Source organism: Narcine bancroftii, chromosome 3 (genome assembly GCF_036971445.1).
Source record: "Narcine bancroftii isolate sNarBan1 chromosome 3, sNarBan1.hap1, whole genome shotgun sequence".
Classification (NCBI taxonomy): Eukaryota; Metazoa; Chordata; class Chondrichthyes; order Torpediniformes; family Narcinidae; genus Narcine; species Narcine bancroftii.
The window spans coordinates 118620886-118638106 of NC_091471.1; the positions used below are offsets into that span (position 1 = coordinate 118620886).

The following is a 17221-nucleotide window of genomic DNA, read 5'->3' on the forward strand; positions in this document are numbered from 1 at the left end:
TGAACCTGGTAAAAAGAGTCCTTGTTGTGGAAAGTGAAGGAGTGACAGTCTATGATGAACTCATGAAAGAGTACCATAACCTATTTTAGGATCTAGGCTGCCTTCCAGGAGAACACACAATCAGAGTGGATAAAAGTGTGCCACCAATAATACATCCATGCAGAAAAGTTCCATATGTGATTCAAAAGCAAATAAGAGCAGAGTTGGACAGGATGGAAAGCCTGAATGTTATTCAGAAGATAGATGAGCCAACAGAGTGGGTGAGTTCACTTGTCATTGTGGACAAAAAAGAATGGAAAACTTAGAATTTGCCTGGATCCTAGAGATCTAAACAGAGTAATAAAGAGAGACCACTTTAAGCTTCTGATGCATGAAGAAATAATGTCACATTTGTCAAATGCAAAGTTTTTCAGCAAGTTAGATGCATCATCAAGATTTTGGGAGTTAAAATTGGATGAACCAAGTTCAAGGATGTGCACATTCAATTGTCCGTTTGGCAGATACAGATTCCTAAGGTTACCATTCGGAATTGCCTCAGCTCCTGAAATGTATCATAAAATTATCCATTGGGTCCATGAATACCTGGACAGAGTTGATACCTCAATGGATGTCATCATAGTATGGGGAACCAAGAGAATGAAGAATGATGAGAGACTAAGGAAAATGCCGGAAGCAACAAGGAAAGCAAACCTGAAGCCGAATAGAGAGAAATGCCAGCTTGGCGTGACAGAACTAACATTTGTAGGAGATATTAATGGCAGTAAAGGCATCAGACCAGATCCCAGAAAGGTGTCTGTCATTGGGAACAAGCCAAAGACACAAAGCTAAAAGGATGTACAGAGGTTTAATGGAATGGTCATCTATCTGGGTAAATTCATATCTAACCTCTCAGAAAAGATGGCTCCATTGAGAAGACGAACAGAAAAGAACATTGAATGGGAGTGGGATCATGACCATGAAAAGTCATGGAGTGAACTAAAGAAACTGCTCACAGAGGAACCAGTTCTGAGGTTTTACGACCCAGCGAGACACATCAAGATATCATCAGATGCATCACATAGTGGGCTCAATGCAGTTCTTCTGCAAAAATACGATGACTGGAAACCCACTACATATGCATCACACTCAATGACAGATGCAGATTCATGATTTTCTCAAATTGAAAAGGAGCTGCTCAGCATCACATACACCTGTGAAAGATTTCATCAATTTGTGTCAGGACAAGAAATCAGTGTAGAGACTGACCATAAGCCCTTGATTGCATAGTTCCAGAAGCCATTAAATGAGTGTCCACTAGAATACAAAGAATGTTGTAACGCTATACATTGAATGTGGCATACACTCTGGGTAAGCTAATGAATACAGCAGACACATTGTCTAGAGCTGTTGACATGAGCCAGCCAGCAAATACCAAAATGGATGAAGATGTGAACACATTTGTGGACATGATAATAAGTGCACTGCCCATATCAGAAGAAAAAATGGAGCTCATAAAATCAGAGACAAACAAAAATGAGAAAAAAAAAAATTGGTTGGATGGCCCAACATGTAGCAGGACTACTCACAATATGTTTCAGAGTACTGGAACTGCAGGGTGGATCTATCAGTGATTGAAGATACAAAGGAAGCAAAATCCTTATCCCACTTCTGGCACCATGTTTCATCTTGTATTCATATGTGTGAGTTCTGAGACAACACATGGATGAAGGAAAAGGTCCTTTAATGTTGTTGTAAATAGCACCATGAGGCAGGCCATGAGGCTGCAAGCCTCCACTACAGATCTTGCATGTTGTGTCAGCCCCCTACTTGCAGCCAAGTCTAATCAAACAGGAATTATAATCAAGGCCTTGCTAGTGGCCATGCAAACATGATCACTATCATTTCAAGCTAGATTTTTTTTAAGAAAGGGAGATATAATGATAATGCAAAAGAGAAAAAATGAGGTAGTGTCCATTGTCCTTTCTGAAATCTGATGGCAGAGGTGGTAAAGCTGTTTTCATAATGTTAAGTGTGTGTCTTCAGGCTCCTGTACCTCTTTCCTGATGGTAGCAGTCAGAAAAAGGTATGGCCTGGGTGGTGAGGGTCTTTGATGATAGGAGGCTGTAATCTTGAGAGACCGCCTCTTATAGATGTTGTTAATGGAGTGAAGACAAATGTTCATGATGGCTTTGGCCGAGTTTACAACCCTTTGTATTCTGTTCTTCTCCTGTGCATTGACACATCATACCAGACAGTGACGCAATCAGTCAGAATGCTCTCCATGGCAAACCAGTAGAAATTTGCAAGCATCTTTAATGAGATACCAAATCTCCTCAAACATTTAATGAAATATAGCTGCTGGCAAGCATTTTTCATGATTGCATCGACATGATGGTCCCAGGATAGATCTTCAGAGATGTTGACACCCAAGAATTTTAAGTTCTTTATCCTCTCCACTCCTGACTCCTCAATGAAAATTGATTTGTGTTACCCTGGTTTCCACTTCCTGACATCCACAATAAATTCCTTAGTTTTGCTGACGTTGAGTGCAAAGTTGTTGTTGTGACTCCTGTTCATTTCCTCATTACCATCTGTCATTCTGCTGACAACTGTGGTGTCATCGGCAAATTGGTAGATGACATTGGTAGGGAGCAGAACAGTGGGCTAAGCATGCATCATTGAGGTGCACCTATGTTGATTGTTAGCCAGGACTATTTATTGATGAGCGCTGACTCTGGTCTTCCAATGAGGAAGTCAAGGAACCATTTGCAGGGGAAGGTTCAAAGGTGCATGTTATGAATATTGCTGACCAGACCAATACCGAGGAGATTATAGTGTTGAAAGCTGAGTTATAATCAATGAAATACAGCCTGGTGTATGCATTGGGGTGGTCTAGATATTTCAAGGGTGTGTTGAAAAACAATCTTTCCATCTGTGGTGGAACGATTGTGGTGGTAGGCAAATTGCAGTGGGTCCTGGTCTCTGCTTGGCTATGAGTTCATTCTGGCCACGAACAAACTCTCAAAGCATTTAATTGCAGTAGGCATGAGTACTAGTGGGTGGTAGGCATTGAGGAAGCTCATCCTGCCATTTTGAAGGAGGTGGGAAGATCTGACTGCAGCAGTGAGAGATTGAAAATGTCCATAAACACTCCAGCTATTTGGTTGGCATAGATTTTCAGTACTCTGCTAAGTACACCATCAGTTCCTGACACCTTGCAAGGAGGATTCGCCCACTTGAAGAATGTTCCTTTAGCCTCTCAAACAGGTATCACAGGGTTGCCAGATTCTGTAGGGATTCTCACTGGCATGGTTGAATTTCCTTTTTCAAAGTGATCATAAAAGGTATTCAGCGCATCAGGGAGAGAAACATAACAGCAATTTATAATGTGAGGTTTCACCTGGTAGGATGTAATGGCCTGCAAGCTCTGCCATAGCTGGTGCATGTCAGATTCTTTTTCTAACTTCACTCAGGCTTGTTTTTTTGCTGTTGTGATAGCCTTCCATAGGTCATACCTGGCCTTTCTATGGAAATCTGGATCATTGGTCTTAAACACAACCAATTTAGTTCTCTGCAGGCTGCGAAACCTTTGGTTCATCCACTGTCTTTAGTTGGAGTACTCCTGGTACAAACACGTAGGCACACATTCATCCACACAGGTTCAGATAAAGTTGGAGAAAATAGTAGCATATTCATTCAGATTTTAAAATAGACCCTTGAATATGGTCCAGTCCACCAATTCAAAGCAGTCCTGCAGGTACTCTTCAGCTTCTCTCGACCGTACTTTATCGTCTCCACCACTGGTTTTGTAGACTTCAGTCTCTGCTTGTAGTCCAGGAGCAGAAGTACAGCCAGGTGATCAGACTTGCCAAAGAGTGGGTGTGGGATGGCTTGGTAAACATTCCTTATGGTCAAATATTTTTTTTTTAATTTATTTTCTTTTAATTTTTAGACGTACAGCAAGGTCTATGAATTTGTGCCATTTTGGCCTATGAGTTTGTGCCACCCAATTAACCTCCACCCCTGGTACGTTTTGATGGGTGGCAGGAAAGTGAATCCCCCAGGGAAAAAAACCACATTCACCGGGAGAACATACAAACTCCTTACAGACAGCGCAGGATTGGAACCTCAGTTCCGATCCCTGGTGCTGTAAAGGCATTGCCCTAACTGCTATGCCCACCATGCCATGAAAGTATGTTGGCTCCTCTGGTTGTGCATGTGATATGTTGATGGACCTTTATCAGAAACTTCTCAGATTGGTCTGGTTGTATGGCACTACATGCAATGATTAGGAAGGCATCAGGGTGTGCTAAATATTTAAAAATAACCAGCAGTAATTGGAGCAGAGCTAACAATCTAATATCTATGATTTAATGTGCAAGGATGTTTTATATATATGTATGTATAAATAATATTTCCATTGTTAGATCATTATATTTAAGTAACATTTACCAGAAGGAAGAAAATAAAGTGAGATTAAAACAGAACAACTCGAGGAAATAGAAAGTTGAGCAGAATACCTCCTGCAGTTTTGTTTTACTCCAGATTCCAGCATCTTCTATTTCTTGTGTCTTCATGAAGCTGGAGTCCATACCAGTAATGATTTAATTGGATGAAAATAAAGTGAAGACTGAAGATGCTGAATGGAGAGCTGATGAAAAAACCAGATCTTGCTAGAAAACAAATCATCAGGTGAGAAAGCATCAGCAGAAAGAGAAACAGTTAATGTTTCAAGTCCAAAATTGTTAATTGGAACTGGAGAGGAACAAGTTTGTCTGGGTAACAGTAAAAGTGCAGAGGTTAATGGGCAGAACAACAGGATTGCACATATGCTCTGGAGAAAGTCATAGCAGTGGTTCTCAATCTTTTTCTTTCCACTCACATAACATTTTAAGAACTCCCTATGCCATAGGTGATCCGTAATTAGTAAGGGATTGCTTAAGGTGCTATGTGGGTGGAAAGAAAAAGTTAGAAGACCACTGTTTTAATCATACCGAATTAACACATTACGTGGACAGTTTCATAACTCCAAATGAAATGGACCAATGACATTCAATATCAATTGGGTCAAAAGCAATGATTCTCAACCTTTTTTTCTTTTCACTCACATTTCTTTTCTTTGGTTCGGCTTCGCGGACGAAGATTTATGGAGGGGTAAATGTCCACGTCAGCTGCGTAATCCCTATGCCATCGGTGCTCTGTGATTAGTCAGGTGGTATGTGAGGGAAGGGAAGGATGAGAATCGCTGCTCTCGACCCAATTGTGACTGAAATATTTTGCTTGAGAAAAAATGTCATTGGCCCATTTCCTTTGGCGTTATGAAACTGTGCTCATAACAAGTCAATTAGGTATGATTAAAACCTGTTTTCAAACTTTTTCTTTCCACCCACATTCCATCTTAAGCAATCCCTTTCTAATCACAGAGCACTTATGGCATAGGGAATACTTAAAGTGGTATGTGAGTGGAAAGAAAAAGGTTGAGAACCACTGATCTATAGGAAGGAAAGGGTAACCAATATTTTGGGCCCGAGCCCTTTGTGAAGGTATGATCAAATAGCAGGCAGGTGCAGGGCTCTGACCTGAAAACCATTTTCTTCTTATAAATGCTACATAACTTGCTGAGTTTCTCCTGCATGTTTTTGCATTGCACTTCAATCCCAGTGTCTACAGACTTTCCCATTTAAGAACAACAAAAATGCTGAAAAGGTGAAACAATGGACAGTTAAAATAAGATTAATCTTCTTTGTCCTATTAATGAGCTTCAAAAGTTGGACCAGAAATATCATCCTTTTAGGGGAACCCTTTTAAATGGAAAAACAATTAAATAGATATATGTTTTAGAAAAATAAATGGCAAACTTGTGAGAAAAGAACAGGGAATTGGAAGAGATAGTAGAGATAGGGTGGGTGGGATACTCTTCTTGTCCAAAAACATTTATTCTTCTAATAAGTCTCGGGTGGCTAGTTAATCATAAAACTTATTTCTTGTTGCATTGATTACTTGGTTGATGTTATCCATAGTTAGGATATAGCTACTGGTATTTCAATTAATGAAATTAGAATTAATATCTTATTGAGTGATTTGTGAAAACAATGTCGTTTTTATTCTTGGAAACTATAGTGATAGACTTAGATATTAATTTATGCATAAATAAGAGTAAATGTGCAAATTGAGCAAAAATTGAACAAACAAAACGTGTAGTCTTGGAATAATGGATGATTTATTAGCAAAGTGGTCAAAAAGAAATCTAACATGCAGGAAATAATGTTTCAGGTTTGGATTCCTGAGGAGTCTATGCTCACTGGCAATTCATGTCACAAAATTACCTATGTAGTGTTGGTTATTTTTTCGGATATTTAAATCAATAAAGTCAAATTCCAAAGTTCAGCATACTGGTCAAAATTTCAATCAACACTGCAAAGGGCAAGAGGGAATACAGATTAAAATGACATTTTATTCTTCCATCAGGTGAAAATACCAGTACTTACACATCACTAATTATTTTGGAAGTGTGAACCAATGCCTATGGTAGATCGGCACAACATGAAAAAAAATATCCAAATGGAGAGGGGAGTTGTGGTTGCCTGGCAAGGGACAAGGGCCAACTCTGAGAGAGGGGGACATTTGGGTTAAGGGAATTTTAGATGTGGGAATAGTGGTTACCAATTCACCTAACAGGGAAATTCTTCAAGGAGCTAAAGAAAATAATAGGGAAATTCCTATGGAAAGGGGAGGAAACCGAGGATAGCGCTAGATAAATTAACAGAATCGTACAGACAAGGGGGTTTACAGCTACCAAACTTTAAGAATTATTATAGAGCAGCACAATTAAGATACCTATCAGATTTTTATCAAACAAGGGAAAAACCAGATTGGACCAGATTAGAGCTAGCTAAAATAGGAGAGAAGGTACCTGAACATATACTATATAAGTGGGATGAAAAGCTGGTGCAACATGGAAATTCACCAGTACTGCATCATCTGCTCAATGTTTGGAAGAAGATTCATGTAGAAAAGAAAAAAACAAATTATCAACTACCAAAATTAATATTGACGCAAAATCAATTAATCCCTTTCACAATAGATAACATTTCCTTTAGAAAATGGGAGAGAAAAGGGATCAAAAGAATAGAAAATTGTTTTTCGGGAAATAAATTATTATCTTTTGAACAAATGAAGGACAAAAATGGTATAACTCACGGTACAATGTTTGCATACCAACAACTGAAAACCTACTTGAAGGACAAATTGGGAAGCAGGCTGAGGTTACCAGAAGGAAGCAATTTTGAATATGTGATTACAGACATAATGATAATTAAAAGATTTATAACAAACATGTACATCAAACTGCAAGAGAAAGAGCATGAGGAAACAAGCTGTAAACCCAAACAAAAAATGGGAACAAGATCTAAACATAAAGATAAAGAATGAAACATGGGAAAAGCTATACTCCAGAACTATGAGAAATACAATATAATTATGCATGATACAATATAATTGGTTACATAGGCTATACACCATGCCCCAAAAGTTAAATAAATAGGACCCAACAGTATCAGACAGATGTTTTCACTGTAAGAAGGAAACAGGAATAACAGTGCATGCAATTTGGGCATGTGAGAAAGTGGAAAAGTTTTGGGAAGATCTAAATCAGGTATTAAATAAAATCACAAAAAGCAACATACCAAATAATCCAGAGATCTTCTAAGTAATATAAGAAGTAAAGAACTTGGACTCGATTTGGATGGAGCACAAAAAAGGATTTATTATGATAGCCTTAGCAGTAGCAAAATAATATATTATGTCAACCTGGAAATTAGAAGATAGCCTGAGAATACAGCAATGGTACATAGAAATGAATAAATGTATTCCACTGGAAAAAAATAACATATAATTTAAGAAATAACATCACAGTATTCGAACAAATTTAGGAACCGTACATGGAACACAACAGAGAAATCCTACCGCGGACCTCCACCACCTAAAATGACAGAAGTAGAAGAAGATGAAATGAACTGACCCAGAATGTAAAAGTAGATGACACAAATTTCTTGTTTATTTTCATTGTGTGATGACATTGTTTAATAGGTTTAATGTATCATATATGTTGAAAGTTGAGTGGGTGGGAGGGGAGGTGAAGAGGAGGGAGGGAAGGGAGGGGGAAAAGGGGAGTAAATGACACTGTGTATATTCAAGAGGGAAATGTTTGTGTGTATTTTGATCAGTATGGTTCATAGTGTGAAAAATTAAAATAAATAAATAAATAAATAGACATGAAAAAAATAATTGTCTTTGGGTCCATCTGGAGTTAGATTTGGGTTACATCCATTTCAAAAAGAAATTTAAAATGTGACTTTTGTACAAACGAAGAGATAAATATTGAATTGTGAAATTTCAATTTTTTAAAATTTTGATTGAAATCAGATTTCAGATTTATTGTCAGAGTATATATATCTATATATATATATAAATATATATAGATATATATAATATCACATATATGCCTGAGATTCTTTTTCCTGTGGGTGAGGCAGCATTACCACTGATGCAAAAAAAACTGTGCACAGCATACACATGTAAACAAATAAACAAATGTAAACAACTGACTGTGAAATACAAAGAGGAGAAAAAAGCAACAAAGTGCAAGAGTCCTTAAATTAGTCCCTGATTGAGTTTGTGGTTGAGGAGTCTGATGGTGGAGGGGTAGAAGCTGTTCCTGAACCTGGTTGTGTGAGTCCTGTGGTACCTATACCTCTTTCCTGATAGTAGCAGTGAGAACAAAGTGTTTGATGAATGGTGTGAATCCTTGATGATTTGTGCTGCTCTTTGACATTCGCGTTTCTTTTAGATGTTGTCAATAGTAGGGAGTTTTGTGTGTGACACATTGGATTATGTCCATTACCTTTTGGACCGCTTTACACTAAGGGATATTGTGTCCCCATAGCAGACCATGATGCACCCAGTCATCACATTTTCCACATCACATCTGTAGAAATTTGCCAGGCCATGACAAACCTCCGCAAGATCCTGAGGAAGTAAAGGTGCTGATGTGCTTTCTTCATAATACCATGAGTATGTTGGTGCCAGTAAAGATTCTTCAACATAGTAACTTCCAAGAATTTAAATCAAATTTAAATCTTGAAATGTATTAAAATCTGGTTGGTAAAAAAGACTGCAGTCATGCTCATTGTTTTTAGGAACAAGGATACATACAGGATTTTATCATCATTAACCCTGAGTTTGTACTTTACATGTTACCAATATTAAATCACAAAGGGAAGTTCATGGGTTGATTCATTTCAGGTTGTTGCATATCCTCAGTGCTCACTATTTGAATATGTTTCTGTGTTTTGAACACTGAAATCCAGGGTGACAGACAGACACATTAGCAAAGTAATGTTGCATTATTCAGGTAGCAGAATGTTAAACTGATATCCCATTCACTCCTTCAGAAAACTGGAGATTCTGTCTAATTTATTAATATATACTAAAAAAGGATTCTGTCATTTCTCATCAGTATGCTGGAGTAACAAATGGCATTTCACTTTATTGGATGGGCTGTTTAGGGGCAAATAAAACAGCAAGTTCTATTAATACTTCAATACCATTAATCCTTCAGTGCTGGTCAATAGCTACAAACTCTAGGCCTCTGTACCCCACTCTGCAACTGGATCCTTGACTTTCTATTGGAAGACCACAGTCAGTACGAATTGGAAACAATGTCACCTCCTCATGATCATCAACAGACACACCCCAAGGATGGTGCTTAGCCCACTTCACTACTCATTATACACCCACAACTGTGTGGCCAGGCACAATTCTAATGCCATCTACAAGTTTCCTGATAACATCAGAGTTGTCGGCAGAATCACAAATGGCAATGAGGAAGTGTACAGGATGGCGATAGTTGAATGGTGTAATGACAACAACCTTGTGCCCAATGTCAGCAAACCAAGGAGATAATTATGGAGGAAGTAGGAGAACATGACCCAGTCCTCATCAAGGGCTCAGTAGTGGAGTGTGTCAAAAACTTCAAATTCCTGTGTATCGACATCTCGCAGAATCTGTCCTGGAGCCTCCACATTGATGCAATCCCAAAGAAGGCTCATCAGTGGCTATACACTGTGAGGTGTCTGTGTGTGGGTATGTCATCGAAGACTCATAAATTTCTACAGGTGTATTGTGAAGAGCATTCTGGCTGGTTACATCACTGCCTTGTAAGGAGATGCCAACTCTCAGGACAAGAATAAACTCCAGAGTGTTGTTAACTCAGCCTGCAACATCACAGGCACTGGATTTCACTCCATCGAGGATATCTACATGCTGCAGTGTATTAAAAAGTAGCCTCTATCGTCAAAGACCCCCACCACCCAGGCCATGCCCTCTTCACTCTGCTGCCATCAGGGAATAGGTACAATAGCATAAAGATGAACACTCCGTGACACAAGGACAGCTTCTTACCCACTGCCATAATATTCCTTAGTAATCAAAGAACGAAAGACACTGCCTTACTTTTTGTTATTAATATTATTATCATATATAGTAATGTCATAAGATGGTTATAATAAGAATGTTTGCTCTATGAAACTGCTGCAAACACCAAATTTCATAGCTTGTTCATGACAATAAATCATGATTCTGATTCTGAGTTAAACACAACAGAAATATAGTATCATTTGTAACAAATAACCAAAGTTAATTCTTCATTTTAAATAATATTTTCTTTGTTAGCTCCTATCAGGCGCAACACATCTGAGGTACCTGCTACATATTTGGAATCATTTATCTGATAAAATTTACCTTCTGATTAATAACTAGCAAGGGGAAGAATGATACCAGTTGTCAGAATTTTTTTTAAAATTTAGAGATATATCTCGGTAACAGGCCCTTCTGGCCCACAAGCCCACACTGCCAAAAGAAAGCCAAATTTGATTATTTCTGTGATATCTGGGGAGAGACCAGCCAAATGGCACAAGTTGTTAATTTGAACATAAACTTAATTTGAACTTAAGATTTCAAGTACTTTCATTGATAGTAGCTTTGATTATTGGGTGTATCTCAGTCAAGACAGATTATGCTTTGTTCCTTTGATAATGGACAAGATCCATTTTTTTCTGAATGAAGTAATCTTTTGTTTACACTTGCCATTTTATCCCACACATAAACAACTACTGGAGCCCCCTTTAAAAAAAATGAGACTATTCTGGAGAAGAGAGAATTCTAAGTATTTTTTGTGAACTTTCCAACTAAACTACTATAATATTATTAAAGCCTCACAAATGTCTGCATTCTTTGTTTCCCTCTGACAGTGAGCCACAAGCAACCTTTGGATGCACTGGAGGGGAGCTGTTGATGGTGGTTTCATAGGTTGTTCATTGAACTGAGCTCAGAAGGCAATTGGAAGCCAGCAGGGAAATTGAACAGAATTAATGGCTTCATGTTGGCTTTTTGCTATTTAGGAAAGTGAGCAAATATATTCGAAGGAAAGGTTCAGTTAAAAAGCAGGAAAGAGAATTTTATTTTTATATCAATACATTGAAGAGAGGTAAAGTATTGTATTTACCTGGTACTATAGACAAGTTTTTAACAATTAATTTAGCTGTTTGATATTAACACAACCAAATAATTGATTGTCCTCTCTTGCATTCTTAAATTCCAGAGAAGGCAGTGGGATCATGGATAGGACAAAGGGAATATGGATAAGAATAAGCACATGGAAAGTGTTTTGATAAGAAGGAAATTATAGAAATATTTTCATGATCTCAGGATGTTGCAAAATACTTGGTAGTAAATCTAAACTTTGTTAAAGTGTTGCCTTTGTTATACAAGGGATTTTGTTAGCAAATCCATACACGCAAGCTTTCAGAAACAAGTTAAATAACTTGGAGACACGAGACATTTCAGATGCTTGGAATCTGGAGCAAAAAAAAACAAACAGCTGGAATAATTCAGCAGGCCAAGGAGATGAAAGTGAGGGAATATGCATATTTTAGGTTCAGACCCTATATCAAGATAAAGAGTATGAAGGGAAGATGGTCAATGTAGAGAAAGATGAAAGGGTGCAGATAGTAGATGAAAAGTGGAAGAAAAAGATAACCAAGAATTTAATCTCTTCCTTGCTTAATAATCTCCAGCCTTAACTACCTAGTGGTTGTTCTTAATTTACCTTCTCCCAAAATATACAAATTAAGTATATCCTTATGGGCCTATTCCTTAAGTGACATGAGACTTCTTTACTTCACCTTTTTCTATCCCATTCTCTCCTTGTCCAGATCTTCCCAACTCACATCTGTGACATATCAAATACCATCTACAAATTCCTGTATACTGATCTCATGGATTAAGAGTCCCTATCAATCCATTTCTTTTTAATTGTTAAAAAATATAATTCAATATAATAATCCCATATACATATCATTTTAATATAACAGACTAAATAACTGGCAAAATGCACTAATTTGCAATTTCTAATTTTCATTACTAATTATTGATTAATATTGTTAAACAAATTAAAAATCACTTGAATTACATTATCAACCTTCTGCTCATAACTTAGTATAATGTCAAATATTTATATAAACTCTAATCAATCAGCTTATTTAAAAAAAATAGAAAAAAAAAATCCTTTTCTAACCCCTCCCTTTAATCAAGGTTACTTATAAAAGTAAACAAAGAGAAGAGAAAGAACAATGAAAATTGATTGGATCGCTACCTCTGGAAGTTAGAGGGAGCATTGCTGCAGCAGCCAAATCATCTAAAACTGCGAACCATGATAATAATCTATGAATGGACACCATATCTTTTCAAACTGGAACTTTTTATCTTTGATATTGTATTTGATTTTTTTCTAAACTTAAATAAGCCATTATGTCATGTAGTCCCCATGAGTCAGTGGAAGGTAATCTTTCCACTTCATTATTACCCCCATCTAGCTATTATCTTACTAAAAGCTAAAACCTTCTCTTGGGATGCCAACAAATGTATAATTGGATGCGAATTAAGCCAAACAAGGCAATTAAAGGGCATGGATCTATTTTAGTCTTGAAAATCATTGATAAAGATTGAAAATTAGTCTCACAGAAGCTTCCTAATTTGGGACATTCTCAAAACAGCTGAATTAGTGAGGCCTCTAAAATTTTACACCTTTCACACAGTGGATCAACATCTGCATAAAAATGGGATAATTTAAGTTTGGACTTAATTATTCTGTGTGCCACTTTAAATTGTAATAAACAAAATGATGAATCAAGCCATCAACCCATTTCACCAGAAAACTTATAAGATGTATCTCCACAGAAACTTTGGTTTCATCCTATCACACATATAGGATAATTGACTTGACATATAATTGTCCTAGTCATGATCCCACTGCCTTCTCTGTGATGCATATACATTTTTCTCATTTTCCTCAGAAGAGTCTTTAACTGGAAATGTTGACAGTTTCTCTTTCCACAGATGTTATCTGAACTGCTGAGTGTTTCGAGAAGTTTATGTTTTTATTTCAGATTTCCAGTATCTGCATTTTTATTACTTTTCAAATTTGTAAAGGAGGATGTTCCATTATAGTATTCAATAATACACAATAATACTCATATATCACATTGCCCTTTTAGGGATTCTCATATGCCTATGGGCACTTTAAATTATTATGGCTTATAGAGATTGTCAGCTAAAGGAGCAGAGATTCCTATGTTCAACAACTTAGCTTTGCTACATTCCTGGGCTTTTTTTTTCTCTAAATTAGTAGAATTATTGATCTAAAAAGTTATCTACTTTTATTAATATTTTAATCAAATGTATTGTCAACATGTATATAGCCAATAACCTTTTTGGAAGTAGAGGGCAATATTTGGTAATGAAGACATTTCCCAATGCAACATAGTGGTTTTTAATGAAATACCATTGAGGTTGGGCATTCTTAGGCTCTTTATATATCAGTCCAAGGAAGACAAATCACTTTGAGGGAAAGTTTAGTGGAGCAAGAGAATCTTCATGCAAGTTAACTCTAATCAAACTTGATGGAACTTGAAAGAGATTCCAAATTTTAATATCACAAAAAATCATACCTTGACGAAGGGCTCAAGACTACATTGTTGGTTATCCTTTGCTTCTTGTAGATGCTATGTGTCCTGCTGAGTTTCTTCAGCACATTTGTATTTTGCACTTGTCCCATCGTCTGCAAACCTCTTTTGTTTAGCTCCAAGCTATAAAAGTGGTTTCATAGTATGGGAAGGAATAGATAATTTTGTGGCTGTACTTCGTGACTTGAAAAATTAGTTTTTGTCTCGTTTTGCTGATTTTTGTTTGCATGCAAGAGACTTCAATCTGTTTTCAACTTTGTTACAGATCTGTGATCCATTGAAACAGTATGAAGACAAATGTGAAACTAACTGAGAGAAGATACAGCATATTCAAGATCATATTGTCTGTGGATTTATCAAGGAGGATCTGTAATGTGTTGCATCATGGTTGGGAGAACGTAAATCTGAGTTAGAGATCAAAGGGGCTGTTGGTGAGACAACTAATAACAGCTAATATAGTTTAATCTTAAAAGACAATGCATCCACCTCATGGACCCTACAGTCAGAAAAGGGTAACCCAGTTATTTGCCAAAAGATTATATATTGCTGATCAATAACAGATTGATCACCATAAAGGCCATAAATATATAGGTTAAGCTTGTAACTGAGAGGAGTGATCAGATGATGTAATGCTAGTTATGTTAAATTATATAACAATCTCTTAACTCAATGTAATTCAACACTAAGAATAAGGACTTCAGATGCTGGAATATTGAGTAAACAATGAGCTTTGGAGGAACAATGTGGGTCAGGCAGCTTCTATCCAGCAGATCATCTAACCCAGTGGTTCTGAACCTTTTTGCCATAGGAGCTCTGTGATTAGTAAGGGATTGCTTCAGGTGGTTATACTTAATTTACATTGTGCATTGTTTCATAACTCCAAAGGAAATTGGCCAGTGACAATTTTTTCTCAAGCAAAACATTTCAGTAAAATATGGGTGTAGAGCAATAATTCTCAACCTTCCCTTCCCACTCACATACCACCTGAAGCAATTCCTTACTAATCACAGAGCCCCTGTGGCAATGGGATTACTTAAAGTGGTACGTGAGTGGAAAGAAAAAGGTTGAGAACCACTGATCAAACACATTTTCAAGGAAGAGAAATATTTTTTTCTGATATCCTGGTCATTATTTATCCTTCAATTAACATTTCTAAAACAAATAATTTGGCTATTAACATATTGCAGGTTATAATAATAATTCCTATATTATAACACCTAAAACTCAAAAGTTTTAAATCAGGTATGGTACAATTTGAAATGGAAGTAAAACACTTTATAGATGAAGTCTTTCTATTACTAGACACCTGGAAAATAAAATGACGTATCGGTCTCTCCTGATTACAATCAGCAGTTTGATTCCACCTGTTTGGGGAGGAGATTTAGAACAGTGTCTAAATGTCTGATTAATCACCTCATGAGCTAAGCCATAGGTAAAGTGCTTTGGAGTGCGACCAGCAATCATGGGTGAATGATGGAAGATTATTGTAGCTCACACTCGCCCACACCTAATCAATCATGTAATTATCATTCCCTTAGTGACCAGCAGCAGCCACTAATCTGACTGCTGGCTTCTTGTGCCCATTACCAGTGAAATGCAGAGCACGATCAACATCAAATATGTACAGCAGTCCTGCAAAACTGATAGGATTATGACATCTGTTTTAGAAAGCATAACATGAAAGATATGCTGCTTTAAGGACAACATATTAAATGAAAAAAAAAATCTGTTTGCAATGCCAAATATCCATTCCAATACAGTCTTAATGGCTATGTATGTTGCTTTACATCACATTTTAGTTCTTGTTTTAGATTATCCACAGTAGTTCTGAGTAGTATATCAAATGATGCCAGTGCTAACATTTGCACAATGCATAAATCTTGGATGCTGCTAGGGTAATTATTGGTGATATCCATGAGTCGGTGCCTGGGATCTGAAGATAATATATTGAGAGATTAGGTCCTTTCTCAGTTCTTGAATAATAATGCTTTTGGGACAGGGACATGAATAGCCAAGAGTCAAGTCAATTATGTCATGTGCTATAGGGAATCCTGCTGCACAATGAAATTGTTGATCTCTTTCTTGCTGCTGGATGCTTTCCGTAGGAAATGTAATGAAATTCCATCCCAGGATTAAAGAAAGGCACCATACCTCTTGAAATGATTGTGACTGCAAGTTAGGGAGAATGACAATGATCTGAAGTGCTTCCCTCAATGACATCTACCATCGTAAAAATAAAGCACGATAAGGAGAAGCTGGAGGGAGTCAACTGGTCAGCAATCCCAATGTCAAATCAGGACGTTTTTATCGAGACAGTGATTCCAGACATGAAATGTTGAATGAACATTTCACTCCACAGATACTGCCTGACCTATTAAGTCCCTCGAGCTTCTCATTGCTCAAGATGGCATCTGCTGTTTCAGTGTTCTTCAAACTATAAAAATAAAAGCAAGTATAATCTTTACAGCTGCCTGTTCTTTGAAACACCTGCTGCAGGAATGTGAAACTTTGTCTTCTGTGAAAATGAATATTAATGATATATTTGCTGCAATTTAACAGAATATTTTATTTAAAAAATGCTTACTGTCACGAACTTTATTCAGCTAATTTCAAATAAGAGCAAGGGTCTTCTGTACATGTATCAATATCTGATAGCACTTTGATCTGTTAGCCCAACACCTTGAATGTTCCTCTCCCAAACTGGTCATTCATTGGGCCTGAGTAAAGTTGTAAATGTCTGTGAAATGATAGCCTTCTTTTGTGGCATGACTGGCAAAAGAAAAATTATCAAAATTGGTGAAATATATAATGAAAACCCCATATGGCTGGGTTTCACCTTGAATTATGTATAAAAACATAATCTCTGCAGCATTATTCGCAGAGTTCATTGCTGTCATGGCATTGACTCTGCTCGGGTGTGAGTTACATCTTAACGCATACTCTCTCTGACAGACAGAGTGAATACAGGGCTTTCCTGCAGAGCTGAGTATCCTGCACATGATGGAGTGACCTAATCCATCTCATTGCCACATTAGACCCTAAACCATTGGGTGATTGGAGTTGATCATGGAGCCAGAGCTCATAGCTCCTTGTGCTGAGCTGAATAATGAAGAGAGATATAGTGTAATGATGTCAGAATCAGAATTTACTGTCATGAACAT

At 37.1% G+C, this 17221-nt stretch overlaps 1 long non-coding RNA gene across 1 annotated transcript; it reads left to right on the forward strand.

The window, feature by feature from the left end:
- Positions 1-4529: 4529 nt before the first annotated feature.
- LOC138756206 (uncharacterized) lies at positions 4530-16422 on the forward strand. Its single transcript, XR_011352858.1, has 3 exons — positions 4530-4671; positions 14326-14491; positions 16166-16422. It is a non-coding gene; the product is annotated as an uncharacterized lncRNA (long non-coding RNA).
- The last annotated feature ends 799 nt before the right edge of the window (positions 16423-17221 follow it).